The 14826-nt window shown below is 45.8% G+C and overlaps 1 protein-coding gene across 3 annotated transcripts in view; it reads right to left on the bottom strand.

Moving 5' to 3' along the window:
- Positions 1–14826, bottom strand: part of PLXNB3 (plexin B3) — a 177495-nt gene that overhangs the window by 150999 nt on the left and 11670 nt on the right. Inside the window, exon 1 of one of the 3 annotated variants that reach the window (XM_068248385.1) lies at positions 11227–11312. The exons of the other annotated variants lie outside the window; for them this stretch is intronic. The gene's annotated coding sequence lies outside the window, so the exon portion shown is untranslated. Of the gene's footprint in view, positions 1–11226; positions 11313–14826 lie in introns of those variants that run through there. 3 annotated transcript variants of the gene reach the window in all.

Raw genomic sequence — 14826 nt, 5'->3', positions numbered from 1 at the left:
CGGTATGTCCGATCTGCTACTGATGGAGAACAGGATTGATTTTGTGCAGTGCTGATCTGAAAATCGATCCTGTTAATCAGTAGTGTTGTCCGGATCATGAACGATTCGGATCTTTGATCCGAATCTATTTTGTGAGTCGAATCATCCGAATCATCAAAATGAGTGATTCGGATCGCAAAAGGGGCGGGGCCAGGAGCGACACGCCCCCTCTGAGCGGGGTCCTGGAAGCAGAGCAGAGATGGATCGCTCTGTTGGAGGGGACTCAGGGGAGCCAGCCTTGCAGGGACAGGTAGAGGGGACATGGGTGCCACTGCCAGATATGTGTAGAGCACACATACTGGCTATAACGTGCTGCTCATTACAGGCTGTCTGTTCGTAGCTGTGCACAGTGATTACATTGGAAACTTTTGGTTCAGCTCAGCACAGCTCAGTAACTTTGCAGGCACTGTGATTGCAGCGTAATATGATCCTCCTGCACTCGGCACTAAACAGCTGCACTTATCTTTGAGAAATGTTTTCTTTCACTGTGCGACGTTTGCATTCAAGGTATACAGATGAACATGTAGGTGAAATACATGTAAAGCATATGATTGCAGCATGTGGGTATTGTGTGCAAGCAAACATTTCTGCTCTCTGCTTCCCTCCTCCCTTCTCTGTCCACTCCCTGCCCTCTGTCCATCTTCTCCCCTTCTCTGTGTGTCCACCCCCCTCCCCTTCTCCTGCCCTGCTAGTCATTTCACCCCTGAATGCTTCCCTTGTAAAATGATCCGAGATTCGGATCAAAGATCCGGATTTTTTCAATGATCCGATTCGAATCATCCGGATCATTGAAAAGATCCGAACTTCCCATCTCTATTAATCAGGTGCAGATCGGACATGCAGGAAATGATTCTAAAATTCAAACATCTCTAGCAAAGCATGATCGACCACCTTATGGTTCACAACTTGTCACGAGGAGATGCAAAAACTGACTTTGTCCCCGGGTGCTGGAAACCCTAGCTACGCCTCTGTGCTACACACTTGAAAATCAAACAAAATCAACCATCTAGTCTGTGTTACACACCTGCAAATGCAACAACAATGTCACAGCAACCATACAGGTGGCCGTACATCGATCATCCAATGATTATAATCTAATGAAATCGGTGCCACCAAAAGCATGCCCGGTCGATGATGCAACATGTATCGATCGGACACACTGTAAAATCTCAGGCCCATGTGCTCAATCGGGTGTGCGGTGGTACAGCGTGCGATATCGGGACAAGCGATAAGCACAACTGAATTCCAGGCCCTGTCCCTAGTGCAAAATGTAGTCCCTGATGCCCGTGCATGAACTGTGGGTGTCCGCTGCTGGCTCCGTTTCCGCACTCTTCCTCACATACACGTGCCCCACGTGGTTGCCAGTGTAACATGGGCTCGTGTGGGATGGCAACCACGTGGGGTGCGCGAGAGAGAGAGTGGAGCCAGTGGCAAACACCGTCAGGTTAAGTCTTAATGGGGGAGGCCTTCACATTTAACCTGGGGGGGGGGGGGGGGGCCGCAAGGCGACAGAACAAAAATGAATTTTTAAAAAAGTGTAAAATGACATGTTTTTTTCCTTCAAAGAATAATCCCTCAGCCCTTCACAGAGTTCTGCTATAAAGCTGGACTAACAGAGAATTCCACCAGAGCGGAAGTCTGTCTCCTGTGCCATGCACTGAGGATTAGGCGGTCAGCACAGCCTCGGGATACCAATTATAAAGCCAATGGAGATGGACTTTCCACAATTACTAAAGCAACAACAAGTACTTAGAAAAAATGGCTTACTAGTAAACCAAACGGGATTTCCATCGTGCATCAATCCAATTACTGCTAAGAGAAAACATCTCACCAGTGTGATCAGCTTTCTGCTAACTGGGGAAGAAATAGCTGCCTCTAGGCTATCTGGAGGAGCAGTTAGTACAGCCTTCATTATTAATGGGTTGTGACCATACTATTTTCTAGATATGGGTATTCTACCTCCAGGAACGTTTTTTTTTTGCTGGAATTATAAACATTCCACATTTGTTTTGTTTCCTCCAAATACAAAAGAGGGTGTTGTGTCACATTACAACAATGTATTGACCATCCTCCTTGTTTGTATGTTCTGTGTCTGCATGGGTTTCCTACGGACACTACAGTTTCCTCCCACATCCCAAAAACATGCACATTTAAACTACGCAGAGTTTCAAAAAGGCCAAATTGCAGACCTGTTGACCAGCTGCTTCCAGAGACGGGTTTGTATATACCTCGAGAACCAGCGGTGCTGGGTGGGGAAGGGGGTTCTGCAATCTGACATGAAAGTAGCACAGGTGGTCTGCTCTTTAAAGTGTACCTAAAACTAAATTAATGACAGCATTTATACTTACCTGGGGCTTCCCCTCTGTGGACCATGGGCTTCCTCATCATCCTCTTGGGCAGCTCCGAGCCAGTGCAGACGCAGAATGCTTCTGGGGACAGGGCGTCCAGGCCGCGCATAAGCAGTACAACTTTCCCAAAGTTGGGAGGCACATCACTGAATGGGAAGGATGTGCATTTCAGACAAAAATGAACTCGTGGAAGAAAAAAAAAAAAAAAAAAAGAGGGCTTAAAAAATAAAACACTACTTGAAGCATATACCGCAGGTTGTGGCATCTGCCCTCAACTTTTGTGTCTAAACGGGCTGCAGCTTAATGCCACAGTGAACTACGACGTGCATTAGAAACACCTCATAACCACTGACACCTAAAAAATAGCTAGCAGCCTATGCAAAATTTGAAACATCCTGAGGTGACTTGAAAGTCCTGAGGTAACTAAACAAACAGATAGAAATGTCACCCTTAAGCAAAGGAATAATGCCTGAGGCACAGGTCACATGACCAACACCCGGGACACTGATCACATGACCAACGCCCGGGACACTGATCACATGACCCAACGCCCGGGACACTGATCACATGACCCAACGCCCGGGACACTGATCACATGACCCAACCCTGGCAGGAGCCCAGAGCATCAATTCCTTCAGGAAACAAATTCAACAACTACTTATACTTCCTCAGGATATAAATCAACATAAGAGATCCTTGGACATAATATGTCCACTTTATCACACAAGGATAAAGTATATGTTTGCTGTTTTGCAGTAAACTATCCATTTCCGATTATTGTACATGGCTCTCCCCCACTTATCCTTGTCAGCTGGATTCCTCTGTACTGATATCCATGCCTAGTCAGATCCTGTTGTGTATACAAGTTCCCCTCTGTTTTCCTATGTCTGGGGGAGCAGAATAGATGACATACAAACACAGTGCACTGTCAATACACACAGCAGGAATGCCCAGCAGCACAGACCTACATGAAAGACATCCCTCCAACTGCAATAGAAGGAACCACCGCAGCCTATCCTGCCACATCTGCTTCCTGTCTGCAGACACCTTCTGAATGCAAGCTCTGCGGGATCTGGCAAAGCTAACATTCTACATGGCTGCCATCTCCGGCCCCTTAGTCACAATGCTGGGTTTTCAGCCCTAATCTAGGTTAACTTTATTTTGGATAACGCCAAAATGTGTTAAAACGGCTTTGGATTTTTACACCTGTCTGTGTCCCAGCTGGTGAGATTCTCTCACTTCCTGTCACTTGGATCTATATGACTGGGGACAGAGGTACAATCTTATGGCGGTTCTACAGCTAGATACAGAGGCCTCATTTTCATCAGTAAGGCTTGGTGCACACTAGAGTTTTGCCGATAGCGCCAAACGCAGAGCCCCGCACTTGCAATGTCTTTCTATGGGCAACACAAGATTCCGCATTACTTCTGCAGCTTTATATTTGCATTATGCATTTGCATTATGCCCTTCTGTCTGGTCTCCCTATGACCCGAACAGCCCCACTGCAGTCCATCATGAATGCGGCAGCCAGAATTATCCACTGCTCCCATCACTCCACAACGGCGGATCCCCTCCTTGAATCCCTCCACTGGCTTCCTATCCAGTCCAGAATCAGATTCAAGATACTGTGTCTGACCTACAAATCTGTCCACAAAACCTGACCAACCTACATTTCCGATCTTACTCAGAGGTACACACCTAGCCGCTCACTCTGCTCTTCCAATGAACTTCGCCTAACCGCCCCCCGCATCACCCAGTCCCATGCACGCCTCCAGGACTTCTTAAGAGCTGCTCCAACACTATGGCACTCCCTACCTTCACCCATTAGGGCAGCCCCCTCCTTCAACATCTTCAAGAAAGCCCTCAAAACTCACCTTTTCACTCTGGCCTACTACCCCTCACAAGTGCTCTAAACCCGCAGCTGAACTCTGGTCCCCAACCTCTCGTGTCCTTACCTCTCCCTCTAGATTGTAAGCCTTTGGGCAGGGTCCTCCTCCTTTTGTGTCCTACCTGATCATGCACCTCCATTACTGTGAACCCATGCTATGCATCTGAGTGAACCTGACTTGCCTAATCTCCATGCTCACCTCCAGTGACTAAGCATTACCTTGTACTCCTACTGTGGTGCATGATCTGGTCTTTCTTGTATTCAGGTATTGTCATTTTGCTGTATGTCACCCCTAAATATTGTCAGTAACCTAAACTAATGTCCAGCGCTGCGTAATATGTTGCCGCTTTATAAATACAATACATAAATAAATAATGCATGCCCTTCGCGTAACAAAAAATGGCCGCAGGTATCCAGTTTCCACATGCTGCAAGTGTGTGCAATTTAATGTATTTTACCGAAATTAGTAAAAAACAAACAAAAATGCATTTTCAAAATGAAAAATCACAAGTGGAAAATGCAAACAAACCTATGATGGCAGTGCGGTGCCCATGGTTTTGCATGCTCAAGTTTGCGCCCAGCCAAAGAGTACTGCATCAACTGCATCATTAGAGTTCTATTGACCATCCCTAGTCCTTCGTGGACTACCCACTACTGTAACGTTCCTCCTCCATCTTTACCAACAGGTCTCTGGTCCTTAAGGGGCCAGAAGCTGCTGGTATTGAAGAGGTTAAACTGTCACCTATGGCTTGGTTTAGACGGGGGACTGCTGCCATTTGTAGATGTTGTTTATCGTTGGGATCGACTGAAGCCCACATTGAGATAATTGGAAGTGTTCATCTCTATGCGCTTAATGTTGCTGGTGATTGCACAAACATCGCAGTCGATCAAATTTTTTGGGAATGCTTCATGGGGCTCAAAACGCAACACGACAACGGAACTGATGCCAGGCGCTTTTTTGCTTGGTTGCAGAAATTTGTCTATCATTAGCGAAACGAGGTGTTCTCAGAAGACCGTGTGAAACGGCCCTTAAATAGTCATTAATGATAGACAGTTCATTGGGTTTATTCTGAAAATTCAGTTGTTCCCAGTTATGCCATCAAAGAGAAACCGTAACCAAGAATTGAACTTCATTCCAATCAGTAGCTGATGCTACCCCCCTTGGCAATGAGAAATGTTTTCTTTTTCAAAAACGGATCATCAGGGGGCTCTGTATGGCTGACATTGTGGTGAAAACCCCTCCTACAGTGTGATGTAAGGACCATGGTTCTGACATCACACTGCAGGAGCCTTGTTGCATTGTGGGAAATAACAGCTGTTTTCAACTGGCAAAAAAGCAAGCAGCATCTCCTTCCACTGACATCACCTGCCAGCAGTAAAAATGTCACCATGTGATAAATGTCAGAATGTAAATCAGGGAGAGGAAAAATTTTACAATGAACAAACACTGACTAAATCATTTATACATAATTATTGTAAAAATGAAGCACTTTATCACTGGAGTTCCTCTTTAAACAAGCGTTTTTAAAATCATAAAAAGGGACTTTTTTCATTACCACATGGGAGCCAGCATCTAATGACGGCATGAGCTATCTCACAAAGGCACACTCTGTGTGGCACACCACTCTATGATGTGATATAAAACAATGTGGCGTGTGGTCCATTTTATTTCATACCTAACTAAATTAAAAAAACTTTTTTATGTTTGGATGCAATAAAGAGTTAGAACTTCCGTTTATCATTACTGTGTGTATCCACTGTGAGAGCACGTTTCCACTGGGTTGCCGCCTCCAGAACCGATGCTGCACCCGTACTGATGCGAATTTGCATCCCTATTTCTTTGTCATGAAATGCATAGCTATGAGGATACGGCCATGCGCTGCCCGCTCGCGTTTTGGATGCAGAATATTGATTTCAATAGGCTGCAATTCCGCATTTGTAATTGCGTGTGGAAAGCGGTCACAATTTCATGGCTAGTGATAATAGGCCCTAAAGAAATTTCTATTCATTTGTTGTTGCTCTCATGGGCGTCAGTGTAAAATATCCTCAATAGGGACATAGACCAGAATATCAAAACTATTTCTTAAGAATGAGGATGGTTTATACCTGTAATTTTAAAGCAGAAGCTCACTTCAGGTTAAATGCACACTAAAAGGACAACTGAAGCGAGAGGGATGTGGAGGCTGCCATATTTATTTCCTGTTCAGCAGGGCTGCCAGGCAACTGGTATTGTTTAAAAGGAAATAAATATGACAGTCTCCACATTCTTCTTACTACAGTTGTCCTTCAAGTAGAGGGAGGCTCTAGATACCATAGTGCCTTCTTGTTCCTCAATCCATTCCATCATTCCAGCGCCGTGTCCCATTGAAGTTATGCAGCTGGCTGGGTTTTCAGTTCTCCTTGGGCTGCCTTTGGAAGCACTTATGTCCCAGAGTACTTTGGAAGCCAAATGCTCCATACTATGCATGCCCGGACTTGCATGTGAACAGTACAGGTGCGTTCATCCTCAGAAGTACTTAGCGACACAAGTACTCCTGAAGGTTGCCTGAGGAGTACGGAAGAGCTATTCCACCTAGCAGGTCATCAAACTGCTAGGAAAAAAAAACAAAAACCAACAAGTGTATGGGCACCTTTAGGGCCCATTCACACTTGAGCGTTTTGCCAACGATTTTAGCAAAAAGCCAAACGCTAGCGCTTTTCAAATCGCTAGTGTAATTAAAGTCTATGGACCCGTTCTTACTTGGGCGATTTGCGCTTATCGCCGCAAATCGCCCAAAACCGCAAACGCATCGTCTGCACCATTTTCAGGCGTTTTCCCGCCATCGCTTTTCAGTGCTATAGAAGCGCTAAACGCGATCGCCCAAAAAAAAAAATCGCCAAGTGTGAACGGCAATTTTTTGGCGTTAACAGCCATAAATCACCAGATCAAAACGCTAGCAAAAGCGCTAGAGTTTTGCTAACAGCAAGTGTGAATGGGCCCATACACTAACTTTCTGGCCAGGTGAAGGCAGCATCTCTCCAGTGAGGATGTATAGCAATGTAGGAAAGTGCTAACAGAGCTGTGAGGCTGTTATTACTGTCTGTTTGCATTCTTGTCACCTGGGGACCCAGAACAGGAAATGAGGTAAACTTTCCCAAATAGGAAGGCAGCCAAGAAAACGAAAGTTGCCCCAACCTTTCACTGCTCTATCAACCCCCAGAAACAGGCCTGGATTTACATCCCAGGAGCCTATATGCACAAATATCCAGACACCCTAGACCTCACCCTCCATGGATCCACAAACACCCACCAAACTGCACCGCAAGGGTGCTGGCTGTTCCAGCTGTAACTTCTCCTTTATGTACCTTGCCCATCATAGGTAGCTACAGGTTCCTCTTAATTCTGAGGTTACCTCTGGCTACCTAATACTAAGTAGCCAGTGGTGCCCCCAACTATAAGGAAATCTTGTCAGTAGAATGCCGAGAGCAGGGCGAGTAACCAATATTATACGCTCAGCTCGGTACTCAGCATAGGGAAGGAAGGAGGGAGGTGCTCAGGGAGGAGAGTGAGCCGCCTTTCCATCATCAGGCGCCTGTAGGCACGAGCCTACAGTGCCTTATGTTAAATCCGGCCCTGCTCAGAAATGTACATTTTTTTACCACTGTTCTTAAAAACCACACCACAAACATCAAGCTTACGGTTTTTCTTAAACATGCATTTAACCATCATTTTTAATAAACTGATGCATTTGGTTTAAAAACAAAAACCTGCTTCAGGGCCTGTCTCCACTCCACACAGTTTTTCTGCATGAGTTGTCTGACAGTTTTGTATTGGTGTAAATTGTTTTTTCTGCATGTGAGAAAATGCATACCAGTGTGATCTAGCCCATTGATTAACATTTGTTGCAGTTTTCTTGTGCAGAAAATGCACTGTGGACACAGGCCTCCCATAAATACAGTCTTCTCTCCTGAGAGACAACTACAGCTGCCTGTTTCCGCCTTCACACTCCCAAATAGCGGGGCCAGTGCTCTCATGAAGCAAGATGAAACATTTGCATCAGGAGCAGAGATTACAGGGGCAGCATTTTATGTTTAGACTAACAGCATGCAGTCAGAATAGGGGAAGAAGCGAGAGGAGAGTGAGGTGAAGAGGTCATCATTGGGGAAAATCAGCTTGTTGTGCTGTGTGAGGAGTCTGACGGTGAGTGAGGAGGGGGGGAGGCAGGAGAGCAGCAGTGTTTCATGTGACTTCAACAGCAGAAAGGAGGAGGTGGCACTGCTGTCCTGAGTGAGGAGGAATGGAGGATGGCCAGACTGGGGGGGGGGGGGGGGGGAGGGGTTGTTGGGCAGGTTCGTCACATCCTCACATTTGGCCCTGCCAAATAGAGATGTTCAACGAGATGCTAAAAACTCCAGATTGCATTCAAACTAATTGGCAGTAAGTTAATTTAATTTACGTTTTACATTTGTGAATTTGCATGGAAAGGAAGATAAATGCGGCGATTGTATGCACATTTTTTACACGTGACATCTATGACAATGTTCTCCTTTGCTTTCTTTGTAAAACGTACGGGAATTCTGACATTTTACATGCGGAGCCACTGAGAATTACTATACGCTATTCGGACATGAACTAGTACGGCATGTGAAAATGCAGCGGACCACATCACAATGTGCCCAAAAACTCACGTTATGTAAATGGGATTGAGCTTTACCTTAGCGCAGAAATTTTCGCTCTGGAAAAGCGCCATAAAAATCATGCATAAGTAGAAAACAGGCCTCGACATAATTAACAGAGATGTTGCAACACGTATTTTTATTCGCATTAAACAACTTCTTGTCCCGATTCTTTAGAAAGGTTACTGGCATCAAACTCAGAAATGCATTTGCATACATTCCTCAGTTTCTACAGTTAGTAACTGTAAATGCAAATAATTACATTGCTTTTATTTACATTCTACGTCCCCTTCCAACTTTTTTTTGGGGGGGGGGGGGGGGGGGGTTGAACAACTTTTTTGCTATTGAATAACTTGTAGACCTAAGCCCGTTTAAAAACGGGCTCTAGGCCATTCTCACAACCCCCCTCTCCTCCCACCACCGCCGCCAACGGACGCATGTCAGCATGTGCGCACATGTCCGCCCACGCACATGCCTGCCCGGCCCTCCTCCTGTCCCAGGTCTGCGCAAGTGCAACACGGAGTCCTGTCCGTGTTGCACTTGCGCAGTAGCAAAAAAGCGCGGACACAGGGACGGGGATTATTATATAGGATTTATTTAAAGTGAACCTGAACTCTTGCACAGCACAGAAGGGAAACACAGAAATGCACCCTGTATGTATTTAGAGAATTTAGCCTTTCAGCTCAGCTTTAGGCGCAGCCAGCGCCACCAGAAGCCCTAATAGGAATTAGAGCTATAGCGACGTTCAGTGAGTAATTTGTAAATTACTATAAAAACACTAATTCAGCCGCCAGTAATAGCCTAATTACATCTTATCCCCAGTATCCATGGCGACCTGGTGGGTGAATAGTAATTAGCGCCGCCGGGATTTGTGCAGGGGGAGCCGTTTATCAGCTTCACACTGCACCCAAATCTCCTATACGGCTAAATCATATGTATGCTTTCTAATTACCCCTCATTTGTGACTAATCGCAAGTGTAATCTGATTTATCAGCTGGCTGCCTCGACAGAGCAGCTAATTTGTAAACACAAGACGTTAACCCTATGTCTGCTTCTATGAAAGCAGGAAGTAGACACTGCAGATTTATGGCAGGATTTATCTCAGCTGTATTAAAGAAATGGGGTTTCTTTACAGGTTATTATGTTGTTGCTTATCTCGAGCAGAGAGGAAGTTCAGGTCCTCTTTAAGGGCTCGTTTCCACTATCGCGAATCCGCATGCGTCCAACGCATGCGGATTCGCACATGTAATGCAAGTGGATGGGCCTGTTTCCACTGTAGCGTTGTTGAGGTGCGTTTTTTTCAGCGGTGAAAAACGCACAAAAGAGACGCAGAATTCGCCTGCGAGTGGAATGCATGCGAATCACATGCAATGCCTTTTTTGCCACGAATTCGCATAGGTACCAATGTAAATTCACACAGGCAGTGACATGGTTAAAATCGCATATACCCTCACCTGTGCGAATTCGAGGCAAAAAACGCATGGGGAATCGCAATCGCATTTCATCAGCGGTGGAATCCAGGCGATTCCGCACCGCAATAGTAGAAACGAGCCCTAAAGGACCACTCCAGCCAAAACACCAAGCAGTTAAAATCTGAAAGAACCGACAGGTACATCTCCTCATGGGGGTTATTCAGGGTTTCCTTTGTTTTCAAAAGCATTTCCTGAATGGCAGTTGCTAAGTATAACTTAAAAAATAGGGTGCAAGTGACTAGGGAGGCTGGCTGGTATCTTACTACTTTGGCAGTTAAACTTCCGTTCAGGAAATGCTCTTGTAAACAAATAAAACCCTGAGAATCGCTCAAGAGGAGATGGACTAGTCTAAAACCTGCCAGTTCTGTCAGATTTTAACTGCTTACTTTGTTCGTCGGTACTGTAGGGAGGTAGGGAGAAAAAGAGTTGAACTTACCTTGGGCTTCTAATCGTCCCCCTAGACTTCCTGTGCCTGCGCAGCCACTCACCGATGCTCCCGTCCCCGCCTCTGTGGGGGAACATTAAAAGCCCCAGGTAACTTCAACTCTTTTACCCCTACCCCTCTACAGTAGCCCTTTAGGTACATTGCAGATAGTAATTTAACCAGGAAAATGGACAGCTGTGAGTGCGTCTTTAGACAGGCACACGTGAATGGTTCTATGCACTCTGTCAATTATTACGTAACATACCTGTGCTATATAAATACAGGAACTAAAACAAATAACTGAAGTTTAACTGTACATGAAAGCCACCCTTTACACCCTCCCCTCACTGCAAATCAAATAAAGTTCTTCAGGTGGAGGTGTCTTAAAATGGAACTCACATTTTTATCTCTTCCCAGGCTGTCAATTCTCTTTAGGAAAAGACTTGCTATAGGAATAAAATGCCGCTCAAAGTTTGACAAAGAAATCCTTGCCACAGGACTCTCTTACATCCTATAAAGAAGCACAGTTAAAGGAGTGATTAGTACATGGATGCTGCCATAGTTGTATCCTTTTAAACAATACCAGTTGACTGGCAGCCCAGCTGATCTATTTGGCTGCAGTAGTCTCTGAAACAAGCATGCAGCTAATCTTGTCAGATCTGAAAAAGTCAGTAACACCTGATCTACTGCATGCTTGTTCAGGGTCTATGGCTAGAAGAATCAAGGTGCGTACACACATGCGACTATGGTAGTTTAAAACGATCGTTCCCCGATCGTTTCAAATGACGATCGTTTAAAAAAAAGCAGCCAACGACCATTAAGTCTAACGACGGACGAGCTGGATCGTTAAAAACGAACGATCTAGCTTGGCGGATTTTTTCCAACGACGATCGTTTGCAAAAGTAGTACAACGTTGGAAACGATCGTTCGTACTAGGCTTGACATGCGCATGTCACTATTTCTCCATGGAACTTTTCATTTATATGCGCAGGCGCAATAGTTGCTTTTATGTGATGTAACGTTCGTACTAACGATCTGATCGTTACACACTAAAAACTAACTTTACTTAGGTCGTTCTTTCATCAATTAAAAGTTTGTTTGTCGTTGACAACGAACGATCGTTGTCGCATGTGTGTACGAAGCATTAGAGGCAGATGATCAGCAGGAAAGCCAGGCAACTGGTAGTTCTTAAAAGGAAATAAATATGGCACCCTCCATATCCCTCTCGCTTCAATTATCCTTTAAAGGATACCCGAAGTGACATGTGACATGATGAGATAGACATGTGTATGTACAGTGCCTAGCACACACTAATAACTATGCTGTGTTCCTTTTTTTCTTTCTCTGCCTGAAAGAGTTAAATATCAGGCATGTAAGTGGCTGACTCAGTCCTGACTCAGACAGGAAGTGACTACAGTGTGACCCTCACTGATAAGAAATTCCAACTATAAAACACTTTCCTAGCAGGAAATGGCTTCTCAGAGCACAAGAAAGGAGGTAAAAGGGGGAATTTCTTATCAGCGAGGGTCACACTGTAATCACTTCCTGTCTGATGCTGGGGATACACGGGTCAACCGGCGGCTCGATTAGCCGCCAGATCGACCCCAGCCGCGTCCCCGCTCGTCCACGCGGATCGATTACCGCTCGCCCCCGCCGGCGCTTCCTTATCAGCGCTCGATTCCCTGCCATTGTCCGCAGGCGGGGATCGGGCGGGAGTCGAGCGGCTTGGTCGGGCCAGCTGAATATTATCAGCTGGCCGGATCAGCTGGTCGATACACGGTACAGAAACGTACCGTGTATCCCCAGCATTAGTCAGGACTGAGTCAGCCACTTACATACCTGATATTTAACTCTTTCAGGCAGAGAAAGAAAAAAAAAGGAACACAGCATAGTTATTTGTGCGCTTGGCACTGTACATACCCATGTCTATCTCATCATGTCACGTGTCACTTCGGGCATCCGTTAAAGAATACCAGAACTAAAATTAAAATGTGCAAGGTGGCCATACCTGAGGTTTCTTTAGTAATCTCATAAACTCAGTGGCCACTTAGCTTCAACAGCCTCCCCTCGATCTTCACTCCTTGAAATCGCCCTGTTTTTGCTTGTAGGGTGCAAGCTCAGTCTACTCGCATGCCCTGTTTGTGCATGCTGCCCAACAGGCTGTGTGCTTGAGCCTCAGCCGCGAGAGTCCTGAGCTTGCACTCTTTAAAACATGTATCAGAATCGTGCATGCCAAAAACGCTCCTTGCCCTAGATTCTGTGTACAGCTGTTCTGGATTGCAACCAAAGGGAGCGTACGTAGGAGACAGCGCATGCATCTTTGCTGTGACTGGGGGAAAAGAACAAATAAAGAGGGGCTGAGCTTAGAGGTCACAGAGTTGATGAAGGCAGTAAAGAACCCCCAGGAGTGGCCAGTTCTTACATTTTCTTTATGTTCGGGTACCCTTTAAGCCTCTTTCACACAAGAGGCTGAAAGTGGTGGATCTACTGACCATCAGCTACTCCTGTCACTGGTCCATGCATGCTAGTGTTCAGCACAGGTAGTGCAGAGGTGGCCACCTCAATGAGTCACATCTGAACTCTGCAGCGGCAGTGAGGTAATAAGGCAGATTTGGAGTGTGTAACCCATGGCAATGGTATGGGAGCAGGGGTGGAGAAAAATGAGGGCTGGGACGATAAGGGATAAACAGCATTCCAACTGTGGCCAAGTACGTTTTTCAGACCTCAAACTGTTGGTCATGTGGCCTGTGTGTCCGTTTCCAAAACTGTTTCAGATCAGCTGCTTGGGAGTGTGTAATACTTCCCCCAGCCTTGTGAGCTGCTCTTCTAGGGCCGGTTCAAACTATGGTCACTGCCCTGTATTCAGACAGACAGCTGACTCAAATCAGACGGGCGAAGAACTGTAATGATTTTCTATGTGCCAGTTCAGACTGACTGATTTTTTTTCCCCCGCATGCTTTCCACAGCAGCTAATGTAATTGAGGGAAGAAAATGCACACACAATGAGCAGAATGCAAGATGTCAGTTTAAAGAGAACCTGAGACAGGGGATTTTTAAAAAATTATACATACCTGGGGCTTCCTCCAGCCCCCTCCAGGCTGATCGCTCCCTCAATATCCTCCTACGCCGCCTTGATCCTCCACAGTTCTTCCATAAATTCCTTCAGTCCGGAGTGTACTGCGCATGCGCGGTCCTATCTCCGTGTGCACGATGGGAGCGCTTGCGACCAGACCCAACTGAAGGACTTTTGGGGCCGAATTGGAGGATTCAGGTGGCGTAGGAGGTTGGCGAGGGGCGAATAGCCTGGAGGGGCATGGAGGAAGCCTCAGGTATGTATAATTCTTTTTAAATCCCCCCCATTTCAGGTACACTTTAAATGCGTTTTGTGTGCAGATACAGTGCATGAAAAAACGGACAGATTTGCCCCTGCCTAAGTGTTTTGCTGATCACAAGGACAGTATTCTTGTGCAAACTGCACTACTCAGTTCCAATGAGTGCATTCCAATTTCAGCAAACACTGCAATTTTTGGTGTGATTTAATACAACTGAATTGGGGTTTGCAAGTGCAGCAAAAATTGTGTGCTCAATATTCCTGCGTTATTTGAGCTTTCTAGTGGCAACAATGCCTCAGGGAAGGTGAACCTGATCAGGCTCATCTCTCTGCTGAAGGGATGACTGGAAACAAAAGCATATCTAGAGAGGGGAGGATTTTTCCTGCCCTTCCAGTAGTTATGCAATCCATAGTCTGGTCTCTGCGGACACGGCCCAAGTCATTCGCTTGCAAACAGCAACTGCAGAATCTAGTTAATAAAATACACCTAGCAATAGGTTACACTTTAGCAGCCTGACCATACTTAACCTGCCTGGCGTTCTATTAAGATCGCCAGGGAGGCTGCGGGAGGTTTTTTTTTTTAATTAAAAAAAAAACTATTTCATGCAGCCAACTGAAAGTTGGCTGCATGAAAGCCCACTAGAGGGCGCTCCGGAGGCGTTCTTCCG

This window comes from Hyperolius riggenbachi, chromosome 8, assembly GCF_040937935.1.
Source record: "Hyperolius riggenbachi isolate aHypRig1 chromosome 8, aHypRig1.pri, whole genome shotgun sequence".
In the NCBI taxonomy this organism is placed as follows: domain Eukaryota; kingdom Metazoa; phylum Chordata; class Amphibia; order Anura; family Hyperoliidae; genus Hyperolius; species Hyperolius riggenbachi.
The sequence above is the reverse complement of the archived record's forward strand: the minus strand, read 5'-3'. Positions and strand labels throughout refer to the sequence as shown.